At 40.1% G+C, this 19401-nt stretch overlaps 1 protein-coding gene across 4 annotated transcripts in view; it reads left to right on the plus strand.

Moving 5' to 3' along the window:
- LOC124166613 overlaps positions 1-19401 on the plus strand; it is a 313116-nt gene that overhangs the window by 95785 nt on the left and 197930 nt on the right. For all 4 annotated transcript variants that reach the window (XM_046544214.1, XM_046544240.1, XM_046544224.1 and 1 more), the window contains one exon: positions 5921-5984. The gene's annotated coding sequence lies outside the window, so the exon portion shown is untranslated. The remainder of the gene's footprint in view (positions 1-5920; positions 5985-19401) is intronic.

Raw genomic sequence — 19401 nt, forward strand, 5'->3', positions numbered from 1 at the left:
TCATCGCCTGGTGTGGCCCTAAAGGTAAATATGAGCAAATATTTGTCTCAGTGATAGGCGATGGAAGCTCTCAACTAGGAAATCCGTAATAATCAGTTGATCTTAAATAGAAAGGAAGCAATCTTTAGAATCGCAATACCAGGAGGGATGTTTTGGAAATAATAAAAGATTTACTTAAGGTATCGAGGCCGAATTTTACGCTTTATGGAAGGCATACAATGCGAGCGAGCAGCTGGAGAAATGACTAATATGAACTGACGATTGTACCTGTGAAACACTACAGCTGCCCGTTTCTATTACTATGATTATAGGATAAGGACCTTATTTTAGAAACTGCTAGATTAGGAGAGAAAAATGTGATTTAAATGCACGCTTACAGCACTATTCATAACATCTCCTCAACCACAATGTCCATCATTTATTAATAACATTTTCCTCGCGGGAATAAACTGCCTCACGTTTGTATCCTGGCGTTTTATTCTGCCCTCAACCTTGCTGATAAGGGACATGAAAATATCCTGACTTGTCGTCAATTATTATCGATAATAAACGGGAACATCGGCGACCAACTCCTTCTCCAACATGTTTAGCATGCTTATTCCAACGCTTTCATACCCCTTTTCCAGGCAAGGCCAAGTTCAGCATTCCTTCTGTTTTCTTTTTTTCGCATCTTTAATGTTCAAGAGGCCTGTTCAAACAATTTCGCCTGCTTAAAAAGAAAGAATCCATCACCTCCACAAGTTTCCTAGTTGTTTACATAAATATCGTCTTTAGTTTGTTTTTGATCAAAATGAGATGCATCGTGGGACACCCCCAGTCCAGTTGTATCAAAATATTTGCATCAAAATTTTTGGACAAAAATTTTGATCAAAATATTTTGACGCAAAATATTTTGACGCAAAATATTTTGACGCAAGTCACATTGTACCAACCGACAACTGCGACACCAATAAGATAAGAAAAAATATATTATGGTATTTGAACCCTATAAGTGCTTAGATCCGTTCCACGATTAACTTCATGGTGGTGTACAATGTAAGCGGCCAAGGTCCCTCCGCACGGTGCCTTTTCCTAGTCTGCCATACCCCCAAACGCCAAAGGTGCGAAAACGCACCATTAAATACAAGTGTCAAATTTGTGTATCTCTAAATACATTAGATGGTTTTAAAAAATTGTTGTGATTTAGCATTAATAGTTTATTAATAATACGAGTGTTTTGATTCATAAATACTTTTATGGCACTTGTAAAAAAACATTAAGTTGATAGCCCTCGATGAGCAAAAAATTTACAAAACTTGAAAAATTATAACTAAATATCCACACTTAAATTTTAAAGGAAAATGGTTATAAAAATAAGTTTGTTATCTAATGAATAATTTACCATGGAAAAACTAATTAAAAAAAGGGTGGATAATTTATAACGGACTAATTAAAAAATGGTGCGTTTTCGCACCTTTGGCCGTAAATGGGTTAAAGCCCCTAATTAAGCCTTATTTCGTTAGTGAAGCTCGGATTACTTTGTCCGTCAGCGACGCGAGTGGCGGCTTTTGAAAACCCATTGATATGCGCGGTGGATGACAACACATTTAGAAACCGACTTGAGGATCCTCTTTTGTAATAATCGTGCTTTGTACATATAAACTTCGAGCCACCCATTACTATCGGTTTTGATTTAGGCTTTTCGATGTCACTTGCTCCCGTTTTCATTTCCATAATGTAAAATGGATAACTCTAGGCGTGATTTCTTGAAATTGCTTCATGTAGAATCGACTTCAGCTATAGCGTTGTAGGACTTAGTGTTTCAGTACTAAGCGAAATACACGAGAATCCATTTCTCGATTGCTCGACACAGTCTACCCCATTGTTGACACCCTCTATTTTGTTAAAGATGCAGTCGATGTATGAACTGTTTCCGATTTTCTTGAAATTCCAATAATATGTCGGATCGCGTTAATGTGTTATCGTGGACGCTTTCCTATCTGTAATTTGATGGCGTGGCTGAAAGACCCGAATTGATTTTTAGTAGATGTACATGTTGCCTATTCATTATTGCCTTACATGATCTGGATCGCGATAAAATAAAATCATGGATGTGTCTGTACCTCACACTTTTTCTTACGACACCGGCGTTAATACGAACTAGAATTTAATAAGAGCACCAAAATAATTAAAGTTACAATTTTGGTTCACTTCAAGTGACTCTCGCATGCTTCTGCCCTCCCATTCTTTTCTCTCCATTTGCTTTCATTTCTTCCTCTCTTTCTTCATGCCGCGACCCTCCCCCCATCATTCCTCCTTGGCTCATGCACCATTCGAATTATTATCCCTCCTTCCCCTCGAGTTCCTCCTTCGCTGCCCATCTCAGTCGTGAGCAATCAGCTTATTCGTGCGCGTCTCCTCAAATGGGAGGTTAAAGGAAATGGAGGAAGGAAGAAGCAAAAGGCATGGATGGATCCGCAAGTGGAAGTACATGCACACACACACAAGGGAAATAATTTCGAGAGTGGAATTGTTCCCAAGGTCACGAGAGGGGACGGATAAGTGCTGCATTACGGCGTGTATGTCTTTCCGGGTCCTTTGTTACCCCCCTCCTCTCCTCTCCCCCCCCCCCAGGAACGATGAAACTTTTTTTTCTTTCATTCTTCTGTTACATCCCTCCTCCTCCTCTCTCTTCTCGAGTGCCACGAGCGATTACCATGGAGAGGAGACACAAAAGCTTTGAAGCACTCTCCTTGTCCATCGTGCCGGAGTATAATGCACGCGGTGGTGCTGTGGAAAGGGGGTCTAACTCCCCCCCCCCCCCCTCTGCTCTTTTGTTGCAAGCCTCTCGGAATCGATTATGCGGTGGAGGGGACGATGAAAGCGTGAGTTGCACCGAGTGGAGGTGGGCAGTGCGCGAGGGAGGGAGAGAGAGAGAGGGTCAACGTTCATGAAGTGCCTCCCGCGCATTCAAGTCTCCACAATGGAGACAGACGAATTTTTTCGAGCCGTAGAATCTGCGCCGTAACATGGGTACTTTGAAATTTCTCATCGGAAGCGATTCCCTAGGACAAGGGGACTGCATAGAGGAGGCCCAATTCCATCCGATAGAAGGATGATTTCTATTGCCAATTCGGTCGCATTTGAATCGGCTTTTAAAAATGTCCACGGCGCGGTAATGAGTGCGATGCGATCCACTTTGTCCAATATTTTGCAGTAAACTGTTAGTAATTGCGAGAAATGGCACTGAAAATTTACGAATTTTATGGCTCGCACCATCGCCAATGTAAATTTCGGTTGGCACACCTGACTATGCTTTATTTCCCCGAGAAGCTCGGATCATTTTGTCCGTCAGCGACGCGAGTGGCGACTTTTGTAAACACTTTTAAATGCGCGGAGGGTGACAACACATTTAGAGGCCGAGTTAAGGATCCTCTTTTAAAATATTCGTACCCTGCGAGAAAAAGCCGTTTAGCTTGAACGGGATCGGCACGAGGATATCCCGATTTCCGGTCAGGTGTTATGCCAAAGTCAGATGATTTTTCAAAGCGAATTTCTTAGTATTATGTTTAAATATATTCTTTGGCATGCGTGACCGCAAACGACGTTCTTTTTTCGTGCAGTACTTTCAAAACTCATTTTTATTGTATTGAATTTCGGTTAAACAGAAGTCATTATCCACTTATTTACAACACTTACGATGCAAAAGGCACATAGCGAAACGCTGCTGTGAAATAACAGTTAACTATTTTCAACGACACTCAGTAAACTAAGATTTCCAATTTTTAAAATTGATGTATGTTGTATTTTTGGACATAAATACATAAATAAAACCTTATTTTATTTGATATTGAACGACCATTCGTGTTATTTGAGTATTATGGTATAAGTGGATGATGACTTCTGTTCACGCAAAACTCAATATTATATAAAAGAAATTTAAAAGCGTCGCAATGCAAAAGAACGTCGCTGGATTAATCAGTTTTTACTCTAAATACATGTGTAAACAATTAATTGATGCTGTATTTGAAAGATGCGCACTTTTCACAAAACTTTTGCCGTAATTTCAAGATTTGCCGTTTCGTGGATTTAAAATCCCATGTGGTGAAACTTTTTCATCGGTTATTTGCGGTAACTACTCTTTAATTAAACTAATACCATACTTGCCAAGATATCGATTGAAGAGCCAGTTTGTGGTAATTATATCTGTGTATGGTGGTTTCTTATGGTTGGTGCTGAGAGAGATCACATATTGAAGGTCATGCCTGGCATTGCCAATTAAAACTGGTGGGCAGTGATTGCAGGCTATCCCACGCGTGTCTGGCGAATTTGTCATACATTGGCCATGTTACCAATCACGGATTTTGGCTATTTATAAAGTCTGCATGCATTGCCGTAATATCTCAGTCGCAGCAGGTCCTTTTAAAGCATGAATACGTCCTATTTTAAGGGATTAAGTCGTTCTGTAATTCAAGTCTTTTTTTATTTTCCATCAGCAGATTTTTCATCTTTACGTTCATCAATCCAAGTCCGCTTTATGGCACGGAGACTTGAGAGTTTTACGGCATTCATATCCTGTATCCGTAAACGGCCGAAAGATTTGAGTTGAGATCATGAAGTTAAAATCATAATTCTGATATTTGGAATGTTTTCGGAGCAAAATTTTATAATCCTTCTGCATTCACATATAAAAGAAAATTTACTTTCATTAAGTCGTACAAAGTTCGTCCGGTCATTACCGACATGAAGTATTCATCAACGGCATCGGCAAGAGAGCTTTTCTGTGAAATATGACAGATGTTTGTTTTTTGTTCAGTCCTGTCGACTTTGTAGCGTTCACTCAAAGCAGACTCTTCCACTTTCGGTGTATTTGGAAGAAAAGGAAAACGGGTTACTTAATTTTTTATCACCGTCCAGTTCCGACGAAAAGCATAAAGCATGTGGCCCTGAGAGGCGAATTAATGCTGCGAGACTTAAAACTCAAATATCTCTTTCGTCTGCTGCCTTCATTTGACGAGAGCAAAAAAATTGTTCGCGAGGCAAAGTTTCGAGATCTCGGGCCCCGTATGACGAATCGAAATTACGCTTCCGATCAGAATGTGTAAAATTTAAGTGTATTTTTCTTCCACTATTCCCCTTTAAAAAAGTCGAGTCGCAGTGCGAGGGCATTGAATTTTCGGGTCTTTTTTGTTTCTCTTTTCCTGCTCGGCCGTGGTCCGTTATACGTCTCCTCCCTCCCCTCTCCTCTGGCATTCCTCTCGCCGCGTCACAGGAATCTCCTTTCGTCTTCGGTAACCCATTATTATTCACCGCCCTTATCCTTAGACAACCCCATTCCTCTTCATTACTATCTTTCCCTTCTCCCCTCCTGACATCTTCTCCTCAAACCACTCTCCCTCTCTCTCCTATTCCACCTTCTTCTTTTTCTTCATGTCTCTCTTCACCACTCTCTTCTTCCCTTCCATCTGTGTCTTCACATGGTAAAACGCCGCGCCTGAACTTACGTAGTTACCAACACTTGAGGTGAGGTTCACATTGGCTTAAGATATCACAAGAAAATTTTTTCCATGTTGAAATGAAAGGTAGTCGCACTTTTCCTCAATAATTTAATGCGTGCGACTCGTTTCGGCTCACAGAGACATCATCTGGTACAAGTTACACCTTATACAAGGTCTTGTACCAGATGATGGTGCTGTGAGCCGAAATGCGCCGTACGCATTAAATTATTGTGGAAAAGTTTAACTATCTTTCATTTCAATATGTTGGACCTCCACTTTGTCACTCCTGATTCGGTCGGACTTTTTCGAAATGTTTTCCTTCAATATATACCGCACTATGATTAATGTTGATGACATATTTCCATAATAATAAGTAACTTTCATTTTTATTGTAAAATTTTATTTTCCTGAAATTTTTATGATGCTTATTTTTACTTTTACAGACTGAGTTTGTCAACCTGCAGGACCCCTTCAAGTTTCATCTAGTTTGGATTACATCATCGCCGTGTACGTATTCTACTTATTTCTTCAAAATATGGTCATGTAATTTGTGCTTGATGAGTATATTTGTCCGTTTGTGAATTATTTTACAATATTTATATTTCAATGGCTATCAAGCAAATGTTCAGCATAGTTCGGCCTCTCTACTGGCGGCGTTTGGGTTAAGGAAGGGTTAAGAGGTAATATCATTCCCTCTCGGTTATTTTTATTTTCCTTGTTTCGTGGCTTATGGCTATTCATTGATACTCTAGATATCATATTGAAATTTTCATGGGACATAGAACTTTTTCGAAAATTTTCCCGTCTATCAGATACATACATTTTACCGCTGACTGAATACGGAGGTTAATGTTTCAAAAATTGAGATACAGACAAATGCTGATAATGTCCCAAAAACTTAGTTTCACGCAGCGGCTTCACCCTCAGCTATGTAGCCCCTACGCTGCTGCGTCGAAACTAGTCGTACTTAAAATGAATAGGTGGAATGCAACAAAGTTTTTCATTTCATTAACGATGTAACGAACTTCCACATAGTTGAGCCTGAGACGATAGAAAGATTCTATGATTCTCTCCTTCGAAAACCAATCGCTACACCACTCGCCGTTCTGAGCTCGTTCTTCCAGACCCCGACGTCTCACCAATCCGATCTCCCTCTACTACTCTTGGCCCTTTTCTTTTTCGTCTCTTTTCATAGTTCGGCCTTTGAACAGGCATCATTTGGGTTGTGGAAGGGGTAAGACGAGACATCAATCCTGCAAGATCAGTCGTATTTTGTATTATTTTCTTGGCTTATTGTTTTTTTAATACATACTCTAGTTACCATATGGAAATTTTAATGGCACGTAGGGTAAAAGCTTTTTCAAAAATTTCCGCTCTCTCGCATGCATCAATTTTACCCCAGAATGAGTACGTAGGTGAAATTTTTATAATTTGAGATACAGATAAAATGTTAATAATATTCTACGGTGTGTGCCTTGAAATTTTCAAGACGATGGCTTAGTTAGAAAAAGCAATGCCTCAAGAAAAAATAACAGAAGTAATCAAATTCATTTTTATTTCACTGTCATGGAAATGAACTCTGACATAAACGGAAACCTTAGCATTTCCAAAATGCTTATATTATACTTACTTTGGTGACATTGAATATTGAACCCCTGCTATTGATAAAGATTCTCTAGTTCACTTCTTCAAAAACCAATCGCTGCGCCACTCGCCGTCCTCAGCTCGTTCTTCCAGACCCCTTCGTCTCACCAATCGGATGCCCCTCTACTACTCATGGCCCTTTTCTTTTTCGTCTCTTTTCGCGCCTAGCTCGCCCTCGCGGTCATCCATCCCTCGCCTCATTTTTATGTATCGCCCCTCGTCGGCCACTTCCTATTCCTCGAATGCCCACCTCCTTCCCCTCTACCCATCGGGCCAGCCCGCTTCCTAGTAATCCCCTAAAATTATTCTGGACCGACCACTTCCTCATTCCCTCTCTTCTTCCTCTTCCGACAGCATCCCCCACGTATTCACTCCCATTGCCCGTCTCCTCCATCCATCGCTCCATATAAAAGTCGTCCCCGAGACCCTTACGAAACCCAACTTCTCTTTATTTCTTTTTCTCGCTCGATTCTCTTTTTTTTATATCTTCTTGGGTCTTCGTCTCACTCTTTTTACCCCATTGTTTCTTCTTCGCTCGCAGCGCCGCATCACCTGTTGCCCATAGCAACCGTTACTCTCCTTTTCTCCACTTCCCTTTCAAGACTTCTTCCCCTCCGCGTCGTCGCGACTGTGAATTTTAATTCCTGTTTTCGTGTAGTCTCTCGTAAGTTTTTTCTATCATCATCGCCACGACTTTTATGAGTGTGAGGCCTCTTAGTTTTTACTGCTATTTTAAAACCATTGTCTCTCATTTGTGGCTGGATTGCAGCGGGAGAGTAGTATTGGGGTGTTATAATTAGAACTCTCCGTGTTCCACTACTAAGGGCTACTAACACGATGCAGGAACCCGTACGACTTAATATCTAAATTATCCCTTCACGTCGCACAGTAAGCTGAAATCAACAAAAATGGATTAAAAAACTTTTTTCGACGTAAGAACCGGAAAAGCTGTTAGACATTCGTTGACGATCAATGAAAGGCATTTAAATTGACATTCAAATTCACAGTTTTCTAATTACAGGTATATGAACACGGCAAAAAGTTCTCAGGAACGACGTTTTTCAGGTTTATCAGAAAATATTACACATTAAGTATCTGCTGACGTTATTGAAACGTTTCAATGGGTTGAAAAATGGCATCACCTATCAAGGTGATATTGTTTCTCTACTTTAAAGTTACATTTAGAGATTTTATGCCGAGTTTGGATGCTCTTTGGTTCCAAAGAGCGGACGCTAAATGTACGCATTTTTACGGGAAATGCCAAATGAATTTCTTTCTTTCACTTCTGAGGGAATTAATTTCTAAAATGTAGTGTATGTACAGACTTGATAGAACGTTTCGCCGATTGTATTTTCTGCAAAATTTTCCTTTATTGATATGGAAAATTGCGCCAATTATTTCTATGGCTTCCGTTGGTGTTTCGCAGCAGAAACGTGATTTTTCTCGACTGAGCTGTGCTGGAACTTCTTTCCCGATTTTTCTCACATTTTTGTCGGTGGATGTAAGTGGGAAAACAGAGGAGAGGAGGTGTGAGGGAGAAAGAACTCTAGTCATGTTCTTTGTGCAACTCGACCTCTCTGCGGGGCGACACTCGATCTTTCCCGGTCGCTCCTCCCCGCCTTCGTGTCCGCCTTCGCCACTCCGAAACGCCCGGAGCTCTTCTTAGGTAACATTACTGACCAACCGAAGCAAGTGGACCTCTCCCATCCGTCCGCGCACAACACCGCTGACCGCCAGCAGCATCACCCGCACCCGCCACTCCATAATGCCCTCCAAGGATTTTAAAGTAGAGTTGCGTAATATAAAGTGGTATTTTCACAGATGCATGATTTTCATATTTTAAATTAAAGACTTTGAAAACGGTGTAATGAGGAAAATAAAGGGAAAATGTATGGAGAACAATGCAAGTTATGTACGAATAAAGCGTCACAAAAAAAGGCATGGTGCCCTGCCTGGAGGGAATGATTCAAGGATTATACGGCAGAGCGTAATATAAAGTAATATTTTTCTCAGATGCGTAATTTTCGTATTTGAGATACAAGTAGACTGTGGAAAAAATAAATAAAAGGAAAACCTATGGAGGACAATGTAAATTTTATGCAATTAAAGCGTCACAAAAAGATACATATTGCCACCAGTCTTTAGCAAATAATACATATCCTCAAATAGAAGAGAACCCAGGACTTTATAACAACAATTTGACTAGGAATCCGAACATCGGGGAGTCGAAAAATGGTGCAAAAGTGCTGTGTAAACCAACTCAACCTCACTCGCGCCACACGCTTCCATTTGATTGCGGCTCTTGGTATGGGCGTAACCAGCGAGGGGCAGGAGGCGGCAGCTGCCCTCCCTAGAAGCAAAAATCGCAAATTCCTTTAAGGAAAATAATATGTTTTCAAGCAAATCATTTTTAAAACTAATAAAGAGCTGCTACACTTTCCTTAAAATGTTGATTTCATTCACCTATTCCGTGCTTAAATCTTACCTCAACTTAAACAAACATCGCTTGCCCTCCCCCCTAGTTTTGATCCTGGATACTCCCTTGGCTCTTGGCCATCACCTATCTCTGTCTTGCTCTCTACAACGACCTGCGACACTCATTTATAGAAGACAATGTAAGTTTTATACGAACGAAGTGGAACGAAAAACAGAACATAATGAGACCAGCCTATGGGGCGTGACGCATCTTCTTAAATCGAAGAGAACCGAAGGCTTTAAGGTGAGTTTACACTATGTTACACATATTACATGTAACAAGTTACTTGTAACATTTGTTTTACATAACATTTGTTTTATAACAAGAGTCCAGCGGAGCCAAAAATACACAAATAACATGTTGCAGATTCAGTCCTAGCCCACCCGTCAACTGGCTATCCCCACCATACGCCTCATCTCTTTATTGCAATATGTTACACATTTTCCCACTTCGTACGGTAAACCAAAAACTTGTTATATAACACGAATTTTGGTTTTGTAACACAATGTTACATCTAACATACGATTACTCGTATTACACGGATTTGTAACTTTTTCGTAAAACATGTTATATGTAACTTGTTTATGTATCATGTTACATAGTGTTAACGCACCTTTAATGTGCCAATTTGGGTAGGAATCCGAACTTCGGGGCATCGGGAGCATCGGTTGAATAATGCTGCAAAAGTTAGTACCACCTCGACCTCCGTCGCGCGACACGCTTCTATTTGAACGCGGCTCTTGGCCATCCACTATCGGTATGGTATTTGGAGGAGGCGACCGACAGCTGAGGTCATTTGCGCCGTGAGTCAAGTGTATGGAAGGAAGGGTGGAGAGAAACTCGGCGTCGGCATTAGCCTGCCCTTATAGAAAGGCGCCAAGGGGACCACGGCATAACGTCCGACGGACGGAGTGTTGCGCTTGAAATGTCCTCCACACAACACTCAAGCAGGGATCGGGCAGTCTCTGAAAATTCTCTGCCACTGCCGGGATTTGAACCCAAGCCCGCCGGGTGGGAAGCCAACACTCCAACCCGATCCCCAACTCTCCCCTCCCCCCCAACCATCCACTATCTCTGTCTCGTTCTCTCCAACGACCTGCGACACTCATTCCCGTACTCCTTTTTTTTTGCCTATTTTCTCGAAGGTGGAGGAGAGTTCTTTCTGCAGCAAACAGCCACCACCTTAGCCCCCACTCTGCGGGACTCCCCCGAGACACAAGGCACCTCCTTTGCGGGGCGTGCTCCCTTCCTGTCCGACAATCGACACCCACGCAACCAACTCCCTCCTACGCATCATCCCCTTTCTCCACCCTCATCCCTCGCGTGCTCATTCTCCCTTTCTCACCCACCCCCTCCCTCCCTCCCTCTCTTCCCTACCCTCCCCCCACCCCCACCGTCCCTCTCGTGCCAATGCTCGACCCACGGACGCCGATCCCCACCCTCACATCACGTCTTCGTGGGTGCACCCATCCGCTCTCTACACGAGCCACCCTTGGGGTCAGAAGTTATCTACTTTATAAATGTGAAGCAATTTTTAATTATTTTGATGAGTGAATTATATTGTAGACAGTGGCGGATCTATAGGGGTAAGGGGGCAATAGCCCCCCTTTGAACGTCCAATTTACACTAGATAGAATGACAGTTTTTGTTCGGACCCGCAATACTTCTGGGAGTTAACGGCATACTCCCTCCCTTGTCACTATCCTGGATACGCTACTGATTGTAGATAAGGTATCCTTAGGCTAGGTATCTAATGTATGATTACTATTATTATTTAAGGATTCTACCGGCTAAGATAGGTTCCTATGGAGTACATAAGAAGCATTCTGGTAGCCTCCCCTACCTCCATGTACTTCCCTCTTCAATTCACAGCAAAGCCTCCTCCCTTTCATTCTATTTAAAAATCCTATTCTCTTCCTTCCTCACTCACGTTTACCTAACATTCTACTCTCTAACACCGTTTTCAACATCCCCTCTCCGCTAAGTACTCGCTCCATCCACACCTTCTATCTCCTTCGTATCTCATCTAAAACCTGCTTCTCCTCACCCACCATGTCCAACACTTCGTCGTTTCTCCTCCTCTCTATCCATTTCACTTTCTCCATTCTTCTCCATACCCACATCTCGAATGCCTCCAGTCTTCTCTCGTCCTTCTTCCTAAGTATCCACGTTTCAGACTCTTTACTAACATTTTCTTCAAACTCTTACTAAACGATCCTGTCATAAGCTAATTTCTGCAGTAAACTTATTTGTTAGGAATGTATTAAAGGAAAAAATATTGATATATTCCTGTGAAAATTGGGCTAATTGAAGATGACTTAATATCTTTCCAACAATTATGATGCATAAAGTTTAATTACTATTATTTCCAATTAATTAAATCAGTGATGCCGATGCTGCCCAATGATGTTTTAAACAACTCATGGTAGTCACAGGTGACGGAAAAAACGTCGTTAATAATCAAAAAGCTTTTAAAAATTTTCCCACTCAATGAATTATTACTATTGAGCCTTCTAAGGGCCCCAAAGAATAGAAAGTTTGCACCCACTGCTCTGGGATGCAGCTCACGTGATGCCCTTTTACTATTTTTTTCTGTGAGATACAGTATATCGATGGCTAAATCCTAACAACACGTATCTCAAAATTTGGCCGGTTTGAGACAGGTATCTTAAACAAAGTGTACTGACATTTAAAAAATAAAATTCATTCAAAGAACAACCCTTTTTTTGCAAGTATGTGCTTCTTTTCAGTTTTATCAATTTTTGGTTTTTAATTTCAGCGTAGAATTAAAACCAAAAAAACAGCGTAAATAGTTTCTTTTGCTCTCCTGAAAAGTTTCTATTTTTGAGATACGTGTTGTTAGAACTTAGCCATCGATATGTTGGTAAGGGTAGAGCTCAACGCTGGGTAAACCTAAGGCATGTAAAATTCACACATTCGCGGCGATTCCGTCTTTCCATCTCTCAACGCTCTCTTTTCTACCGAATCCCCACTTGCTCTATTCCCTGGCTTCAAAATATCAGTAAGAGTGACTTGGGCGGGAGTAATCAAGTATCCCTCACAAAGTATCCCTCGTCGGATGGCAAGGCTCCTTCCTCGTGGGCTCTCGCGGATGCAGGGTGCCTTAGGGAAGGGGGGATAGAGGCAAGAGAGGATCCCCGCTGGGATCCTCTGCGGCGCGCGGTGGAAAATTACGGCCCGTCGGCGTAATTTCGTAGCGGCAATCAAGGCGGAGGCTCCGTTCATTACGGAGCGGCCCTTCACCTCCCCTCCCATTCTTCTCGACTGGATTTTCAGCTTTCGGCGACGTTCGACGTGAAGACAGGCCTTGGCTCCTTTCTTTCCCTCGGCATCTCATGCCACCTCATGTCTATCCATCTCTTCCTATAAAATCCATCCGTTATCCATGCGCTTTTTTCCGGTGGTATCTTAAGAGGACGCATCACTTCCGCCAAACCGTATTTCATTCGTTAAGTATTACTCATTAAAAACTTATGTCATCACTTTAGTGTGTCAATGGTATGTGGAAATTTTCCTTGAAATACATACTATTCCATTTGAAAAATTCCATTTTCGTAAACACTACATGCAAACCTCCCTTAATTGGTAAAATATTTATACAAAATATATTGAAATCGGTCAAGAAGGTAAATTTAAGCATTTATGTTACATTTCCAGTGACTTGTGATCTATCATTATTATTACAGTATTCTACCTATTAAGGCAGGCTTGAATGGAGTATTTCCGAAGAATTCTGGTGGTATCCTTTCCCTTCATAGATTTCCCTATTCAATTTATATGCTATTTTTCTTTTATGTTAGAATTCCGCCAGATAAGCCTGGAATATATTTCTGTATTATGCTACAACCTTGAAATGATTAAAAAACTTATGGTAAATTCTTATCAATATGATTTTATATCTCATGTTTGAAAAATTTATATCTGTATTTTCTCAGATACAACTTTTTTGTATTTTAAATATTGAAATATTGATAAAGAGCTTTTTTATATAATCTTAAATTTTAAATAATAATTTTAAGTGACTTTGAAAGGAGTAAAACGCCACGATAAAAGTCAAAATACGATGGATCGAGGAGTGATGCTTCCCCTTAAGAATCTAAAAATAGATGCTGAGTTTTACTCTATAAAGCTTATTTGATAAAAGATAGTGTAAAGTGCATCCGTCATTGTTTTTTCAAGTATAATGTGAAATTTTATCAGTGATTACTGGAGTAGTAACATTTATTTAGTGCTCTATGTTTGCGCATTATGAGTCATTAATCTTCTTGTTGTTTGCCCTGATGATTAATCTTTGTCTTCGACAGCCTTGCCCAATTTTATGGCCAGCTATTGTTTTTGGTATTCTTATGGAGTGCACCACTGATATCATTAGTATAGACAATCAGTACCTATCTTTCTCCTATTTTTACTGATCAGTTGTAGTTCATCTTGAGGAGCAGGTGTTTCTAATCTTACAATTGTTAGCTCACAATTTGATCGAGACAACTCGCTACTTATAGAAGAACTTTACTTACGCCTGGCTGGCTGTATTTAAATTCAATAAACTTGAGTACTTGTTGAAGCTGGTCATTTCTGAGTGGTATTTTACAAAAGCAGTTTTCAGCATTAAAGTTATTAATATGAGTATTATATTCAAATACTATCTTATACTTGCATGAGAATAATTATGGTTACAGGGTATGATACCATACGTTTTTTGCGTTACTTACAATGATTTATACAAATTTCTTTACATTTGCAAATTTTAATATATCTTTTTGTTAAAAGTAGCCGAAGGTTTTATGCAAAAAATCCTTTCAGGAATATCACATGAGGCAAACTATATCAAAAGAAGGAAGAGAGACATTTTTGAAACTAATCGCATTGACGCAGAACCCCAGTAATTGGTGACTTTCGACCAAGTAAAAATCTCTTTCCTCTCATTTCATTAGTTTGTTCAACTTGTTTTCCCGCTTTTGAATCCATGCATTTTCCGGAATGACACCCATCGAATGTGTGCCTCAACTTGTGATTTTTATAGTTTTCTACATTATCTACCATCTCTATAGTATATTAAAAATCGCATTATGTTACCTGCCCCTCTCCCCCATAAACTTGTATGCTCTCGAGCGTAAGTGCGATGTGTCTGCTACGAGTCAGTTGGGATCGTTTTATCTTTCTATCGTAACCCCAGGAATGAGAGGACGCGTACGGGACTTGGGAAAGGCATGGTTGGGTTAGAAATTATCGTTACAGAAGGTGAGAGATCAAAATTGTGTCAGAGGAGGAGCATGTTGGGGGTGGTTCCGAAGAAGAAAATGGGAAAATATGAACGGGAGTTTCATGGCTAGGACTCGTGAATCAAGAAAGCCTTTCTACTGGGACATTTGGGTAAAAGGACTGGACTATGCGTGGCGCCAGGTGAACCATCGTAGTGGTAAACCGATGGGATGGACAGAAATCAAAACAAGGTATTCGTTATCGTGGTGATGGATTTAGTAGTGTTATTCCTCCTCCTCTCCAAGTTAGGAGTCATACTATTCCACAAATCCGCACGCACCTGGTTCTTCCAAATGAGATTTCCATTATTTTAACATCCGGGTTACGTCATCGGTCGTTTTGGTTTCGCGTGAACCAGCCATCGGTTGGCGGACTTGCCATTAAAAGGTTATAGGATAAATCACTCCTTGAAGAATGCTTGGTGGACAGTTAATTACGGGCGCCAACTCAACTTGGTAACATTATTCTTGCTGTATTTCATCCGTAATACAAATGAATTAATTTTTGTTTCATTTTTTTCTGCTTGTAATAGGATATGATGAAGCTGTTCGTATTTTTTCGCAGGGATCATTTCAAGTATTGCTTTTGTTATAGTTGGATTGGAAGTTGTGATTTTCGTATTGGAGCGCTTGGAGTGCTTGGTGCGTTGGTTGGTGGCACTATGGAATTGAGTTTTTCTTAACCACTGTTTGTATAATTCGAGATTGAGTTAAGGAATGTTAGCCATTGGTTGGGTGGTTATCTTACGGTGGTGGTATAGTCTGCATGTATTTTATCGGTATTCATTTCCATTGCTATTGGTATAGTATCTTTTATAGAGGATCTTCTTCCTTGTACTAGAGTAGCAAATAACGGCTTATATTTAATTACCGTTAAATGAAATTAAATATTATGGGTTTATTTTAAATCTGTGTTATGTTCAAGGGTATTCAACTTTTGGAGCATTTTTCTGCGATATTTTTGCGTTATTGGCCTAATGTCATGGGCAGCTAGTGTTTCTCCTTACTTTTAATTCATAAATTATTTAACTTACGACTCTGGTGCTAGTAATCGTGATTTGGAAATCCAGCTTTCAGGTCTTTGAAGTTCAGCTATGGTTTGTTTGTGGTAATTTCCGAGTGTAGACTTACTTAGCACGCTTTATAATTTCCTTTTTAATTTTTTTTAAAGCACCGTTCTTGTTTACATTCCCTGTACGATGGCCATTTTAAAATATTTATTTATAATTTAATCCAAAGAATTGAAATACCGCATTTCTCGGAGTTATACTTTTCAATGTATTTTGTATTTTGCCATATAGAGGTTAAAAAAAAGAGTTTCCATTTGTAGGCTGCTGCAATGCAGTGCTCTTATCCTTCGTCACTGGGGTTGTGTACGGAAGCTTTCGACTTATTTGAAGACCCCACCCCACGACCGGCAGAAGTAATTTTCCCACTTTTCTCGAGATATTAAACCAGTTCAACTGGCGTGTTTATGTTTCCTCGTTTAACAAGAATGCCCCTCACATCTCCCTGAACATGGCCAGGAAATTGAATTTCTTTTGCTTTGAATAAGTGAAAATTGTGGAGAAGGAGTGGAATGAATGTAGCCCAGTCAGCTTTACGATGACAGGAATTATATTAGCTGCTATTCTCTAGCCGTGGCCTTGGCAATGGTGAGGTGACGATATCAATTTACCGTGCGTGGTAAAGGTACTTTTTTGTGTCACCTTGTTCTTCCTGCGGATTCTAACTTGCACTTATATTTACCATGCATTACCCACTTTAATTTTCCTTCGTGGTCTTCTCATCGCTTATGTAAAGCATTATTTCGAGTGAGCTTAATAACTTGACTTTGAAATACTGCATACTTAATTTTCTTTTATTGCCATTTATGAAATTGAGTTGTCTCTAAGCACTGTTTGTATATAAGTTTGAGATTAAGTTAAGGAGTGTTAGTCATTGGTCGGGTGGTTATCATTTGGTTGTGGTATTGGTGTTTTACAAATTACCACGTGCCTATGAATCCACAAATTAGAGTTGTTTGCATGAAAAAGATTACTTAATTTGCTACTATGGTGCTAGTAATTGTGATTTTTAAATCCAAACGAGCAGGTCTTTGAAGTGCACTTATGTTCTGCTTGTAGTAATCTACGAGCGTAGTCTTGATTTATGCTTTACAATTTGGCCATTGTAAAAGTTTTGAAGCACCATTCCTATTTTTATTCCGTGTATGCCGTACATATTTAAATATTTATTTATAATTTGATCCAGAGAATTTACGTGAAGTACCACCAAGCAAACTCATGGCATTGATATTCGCTACAAACGAACACAGTATCGCTCGAAGTTGTACTTATCAATGGTTAAGATATCGATTTTAAGTTCTTCAATAGATCTTGCGATTACAGAGTAAAATAAGGGGAAATTATCTTCGTTGACGAAACTGAAAATGATAACCGTAATTAATGTTGCATAAAAAGTGCTTGCCTGTAAAATTACTTCGCACATTCTATTTCACTGATATCGAAATATCTACTACATGCTCTCGTCTTCTTATATAAATGCGCCAATTTTAATCACTGTTCATTATAATTTCATTTAATCAGAAATTATACTATTTCGGTGAGTCAAATTAGTTTAGTATAGACGTTTTCTTTCTTTTTGAGAATGAAAACCATTGGTCACTATCAATGCTTTTGGAAGCTTAATATTGCACTGCTCATAAGTTGATCAACTGGCAAAGTAAAAACTAAGGGAGTGAAGGTTTCAGATAGCAGAATTTATAGGAAAGGATTATATTTTTAATGTTTCCCGATTTGCAGATGGGCGTAGATAGGTGCACGAACTGACGTAATGCCATTTTCAAATGGATTAAGTAGCAGTTTAGACTATTATCCAAGAAAAATTTGTTAACTTCATCAATTTTTTTGGATGTTATCAATTACACATGCACAACGGTTATTTAGATTTAATTAGAGGTGTTTTACTCATTCAAGCCACCAATATACAGTATTATTTATTAATAATTCCGATTCTAAAACTGATATACTGGTCCTCAATTTATACATTTTTGTAGTAATAGTTTATACCTTTTCTATCTATTCTCTCTTGTGCTTACCTTGCATGAACATAACGTAAATGATGCATTATAACTTTTCCATTCGAAGATTTTTCTCGCAATTTTTGATGACTGAGATATCGTGTGTGGTGCGAGCATTGTATAATCATCGGAAAACAGTCCAAAGTTTTGTACGTAATTCCTCTTGCTCCCATGTTACTGCTGTTTTCTCAGACTGTGTTGAAAGATGCGAAGTTCCCCATCATTTAAACTACCATCGTACTCTCGGCGTGGGAGCTCCTTATTTGTAATGCTCCCACTAGTCCATATGCAAAACGATGAGTGGAGAGTAGAGCGTGGAATGTGGAGGGAGACTGCCTTCGATAATTCTGAGAGAAGATCGTCAGTTTGTGTTTGGAAATTTAGAGTAAGTTGCAACAGTTGCATACATACAAGAGGTCAGCATCACGTTCACTTAGGAAAGCAGACGGGAGAAGGACACAATGGGTAGCATCATTGACGTAAAGCACTCGACATGAAATCCTGTTTGAGTCCAGGTCAAGGTGAACGATTGCTTTCTTTGGATAATTTTCGTTCTTCCGATCTGGTAACCTTCGCTGCCTGGGTGAGCGTTCAAGTGCGCTAATGTTAACTTTATAGCCATTGATTGAGAGCCTTCTCATACCTTGTTTGAACGACGACTTTCCTCGTCATTTTGTTGAGTATTTAACTGAGAGATTAATTTAACATGAATATATTGAAATAGGAAGTGGAAGAATTTTTCTATTTTAGCATACCGAATTCGTTGCTTTGTCGTAAAATTTGGGGTGATAGTTCCAAAATCCCGTGGTATTTCATATCGAGATCGTTTGGGCGTGACGTCGAGCGTCTGCATTCATAGTCACGCGGGAAGAACTGGCGTACGGATTTGGTTGCTCAATATAGTTCCACATTTGCAATCTTCTCCACAAATATGTCCTTTCCATTTGCCTTTCTCCTTGTCATGCAGTACCCAATGAGGTAAATTCCACTTTGCACCGAGAACCTTAAAAAGTCAAAAGGATCGTTTTATTTATTTTTATTCGCCATCATCCTCTTTACGGATGAGAATTTCGTAGCCGGAGACCAGTTGACACCCACTTTGTTTCCCCTTTCCCTCCTTGTGGTGTAAAATTACGCGTCGCTTACGAAAGAGGTCGAGAGATGGAATCATCACAGCGACAGAGCCGCGCCTCCCGCCCCGAGCTCGTAGATATCAACGCGAGGGATGGAGCGTGGAGCCGACGGCGTCCAAGTGAATCGGGGTCGCATAGACATTGGAGCGACACGGCGCTTGGCCGTGCAACGCCCCGCACCTACGTAACGTTTATGGTGAACTTTCGTCAGGTGACTCAGTAATCAGTGTCACATCATATCTTCTGACTTTAAGAGGAAGCGTCTTTCTGACGACAAGTCCGATTTTTGTCTTTTTCGTAACTACTGATT

The sequence above is a fragment of the Ischnura elegans genome, chromosome 1 (assembly GCF_921293095.1).
Source record: "Ischnura elegans chromosome 1, ioIscEleg1.1, whole genome shotgun sequence".
Classification (NCBI taxonomy): domain Eukaryota; kingdom Metazoa; phylum Arthropoda; class Insecta; order Odonata; family Coenagrionidae; genus Ischnura; species Ischnura elegans.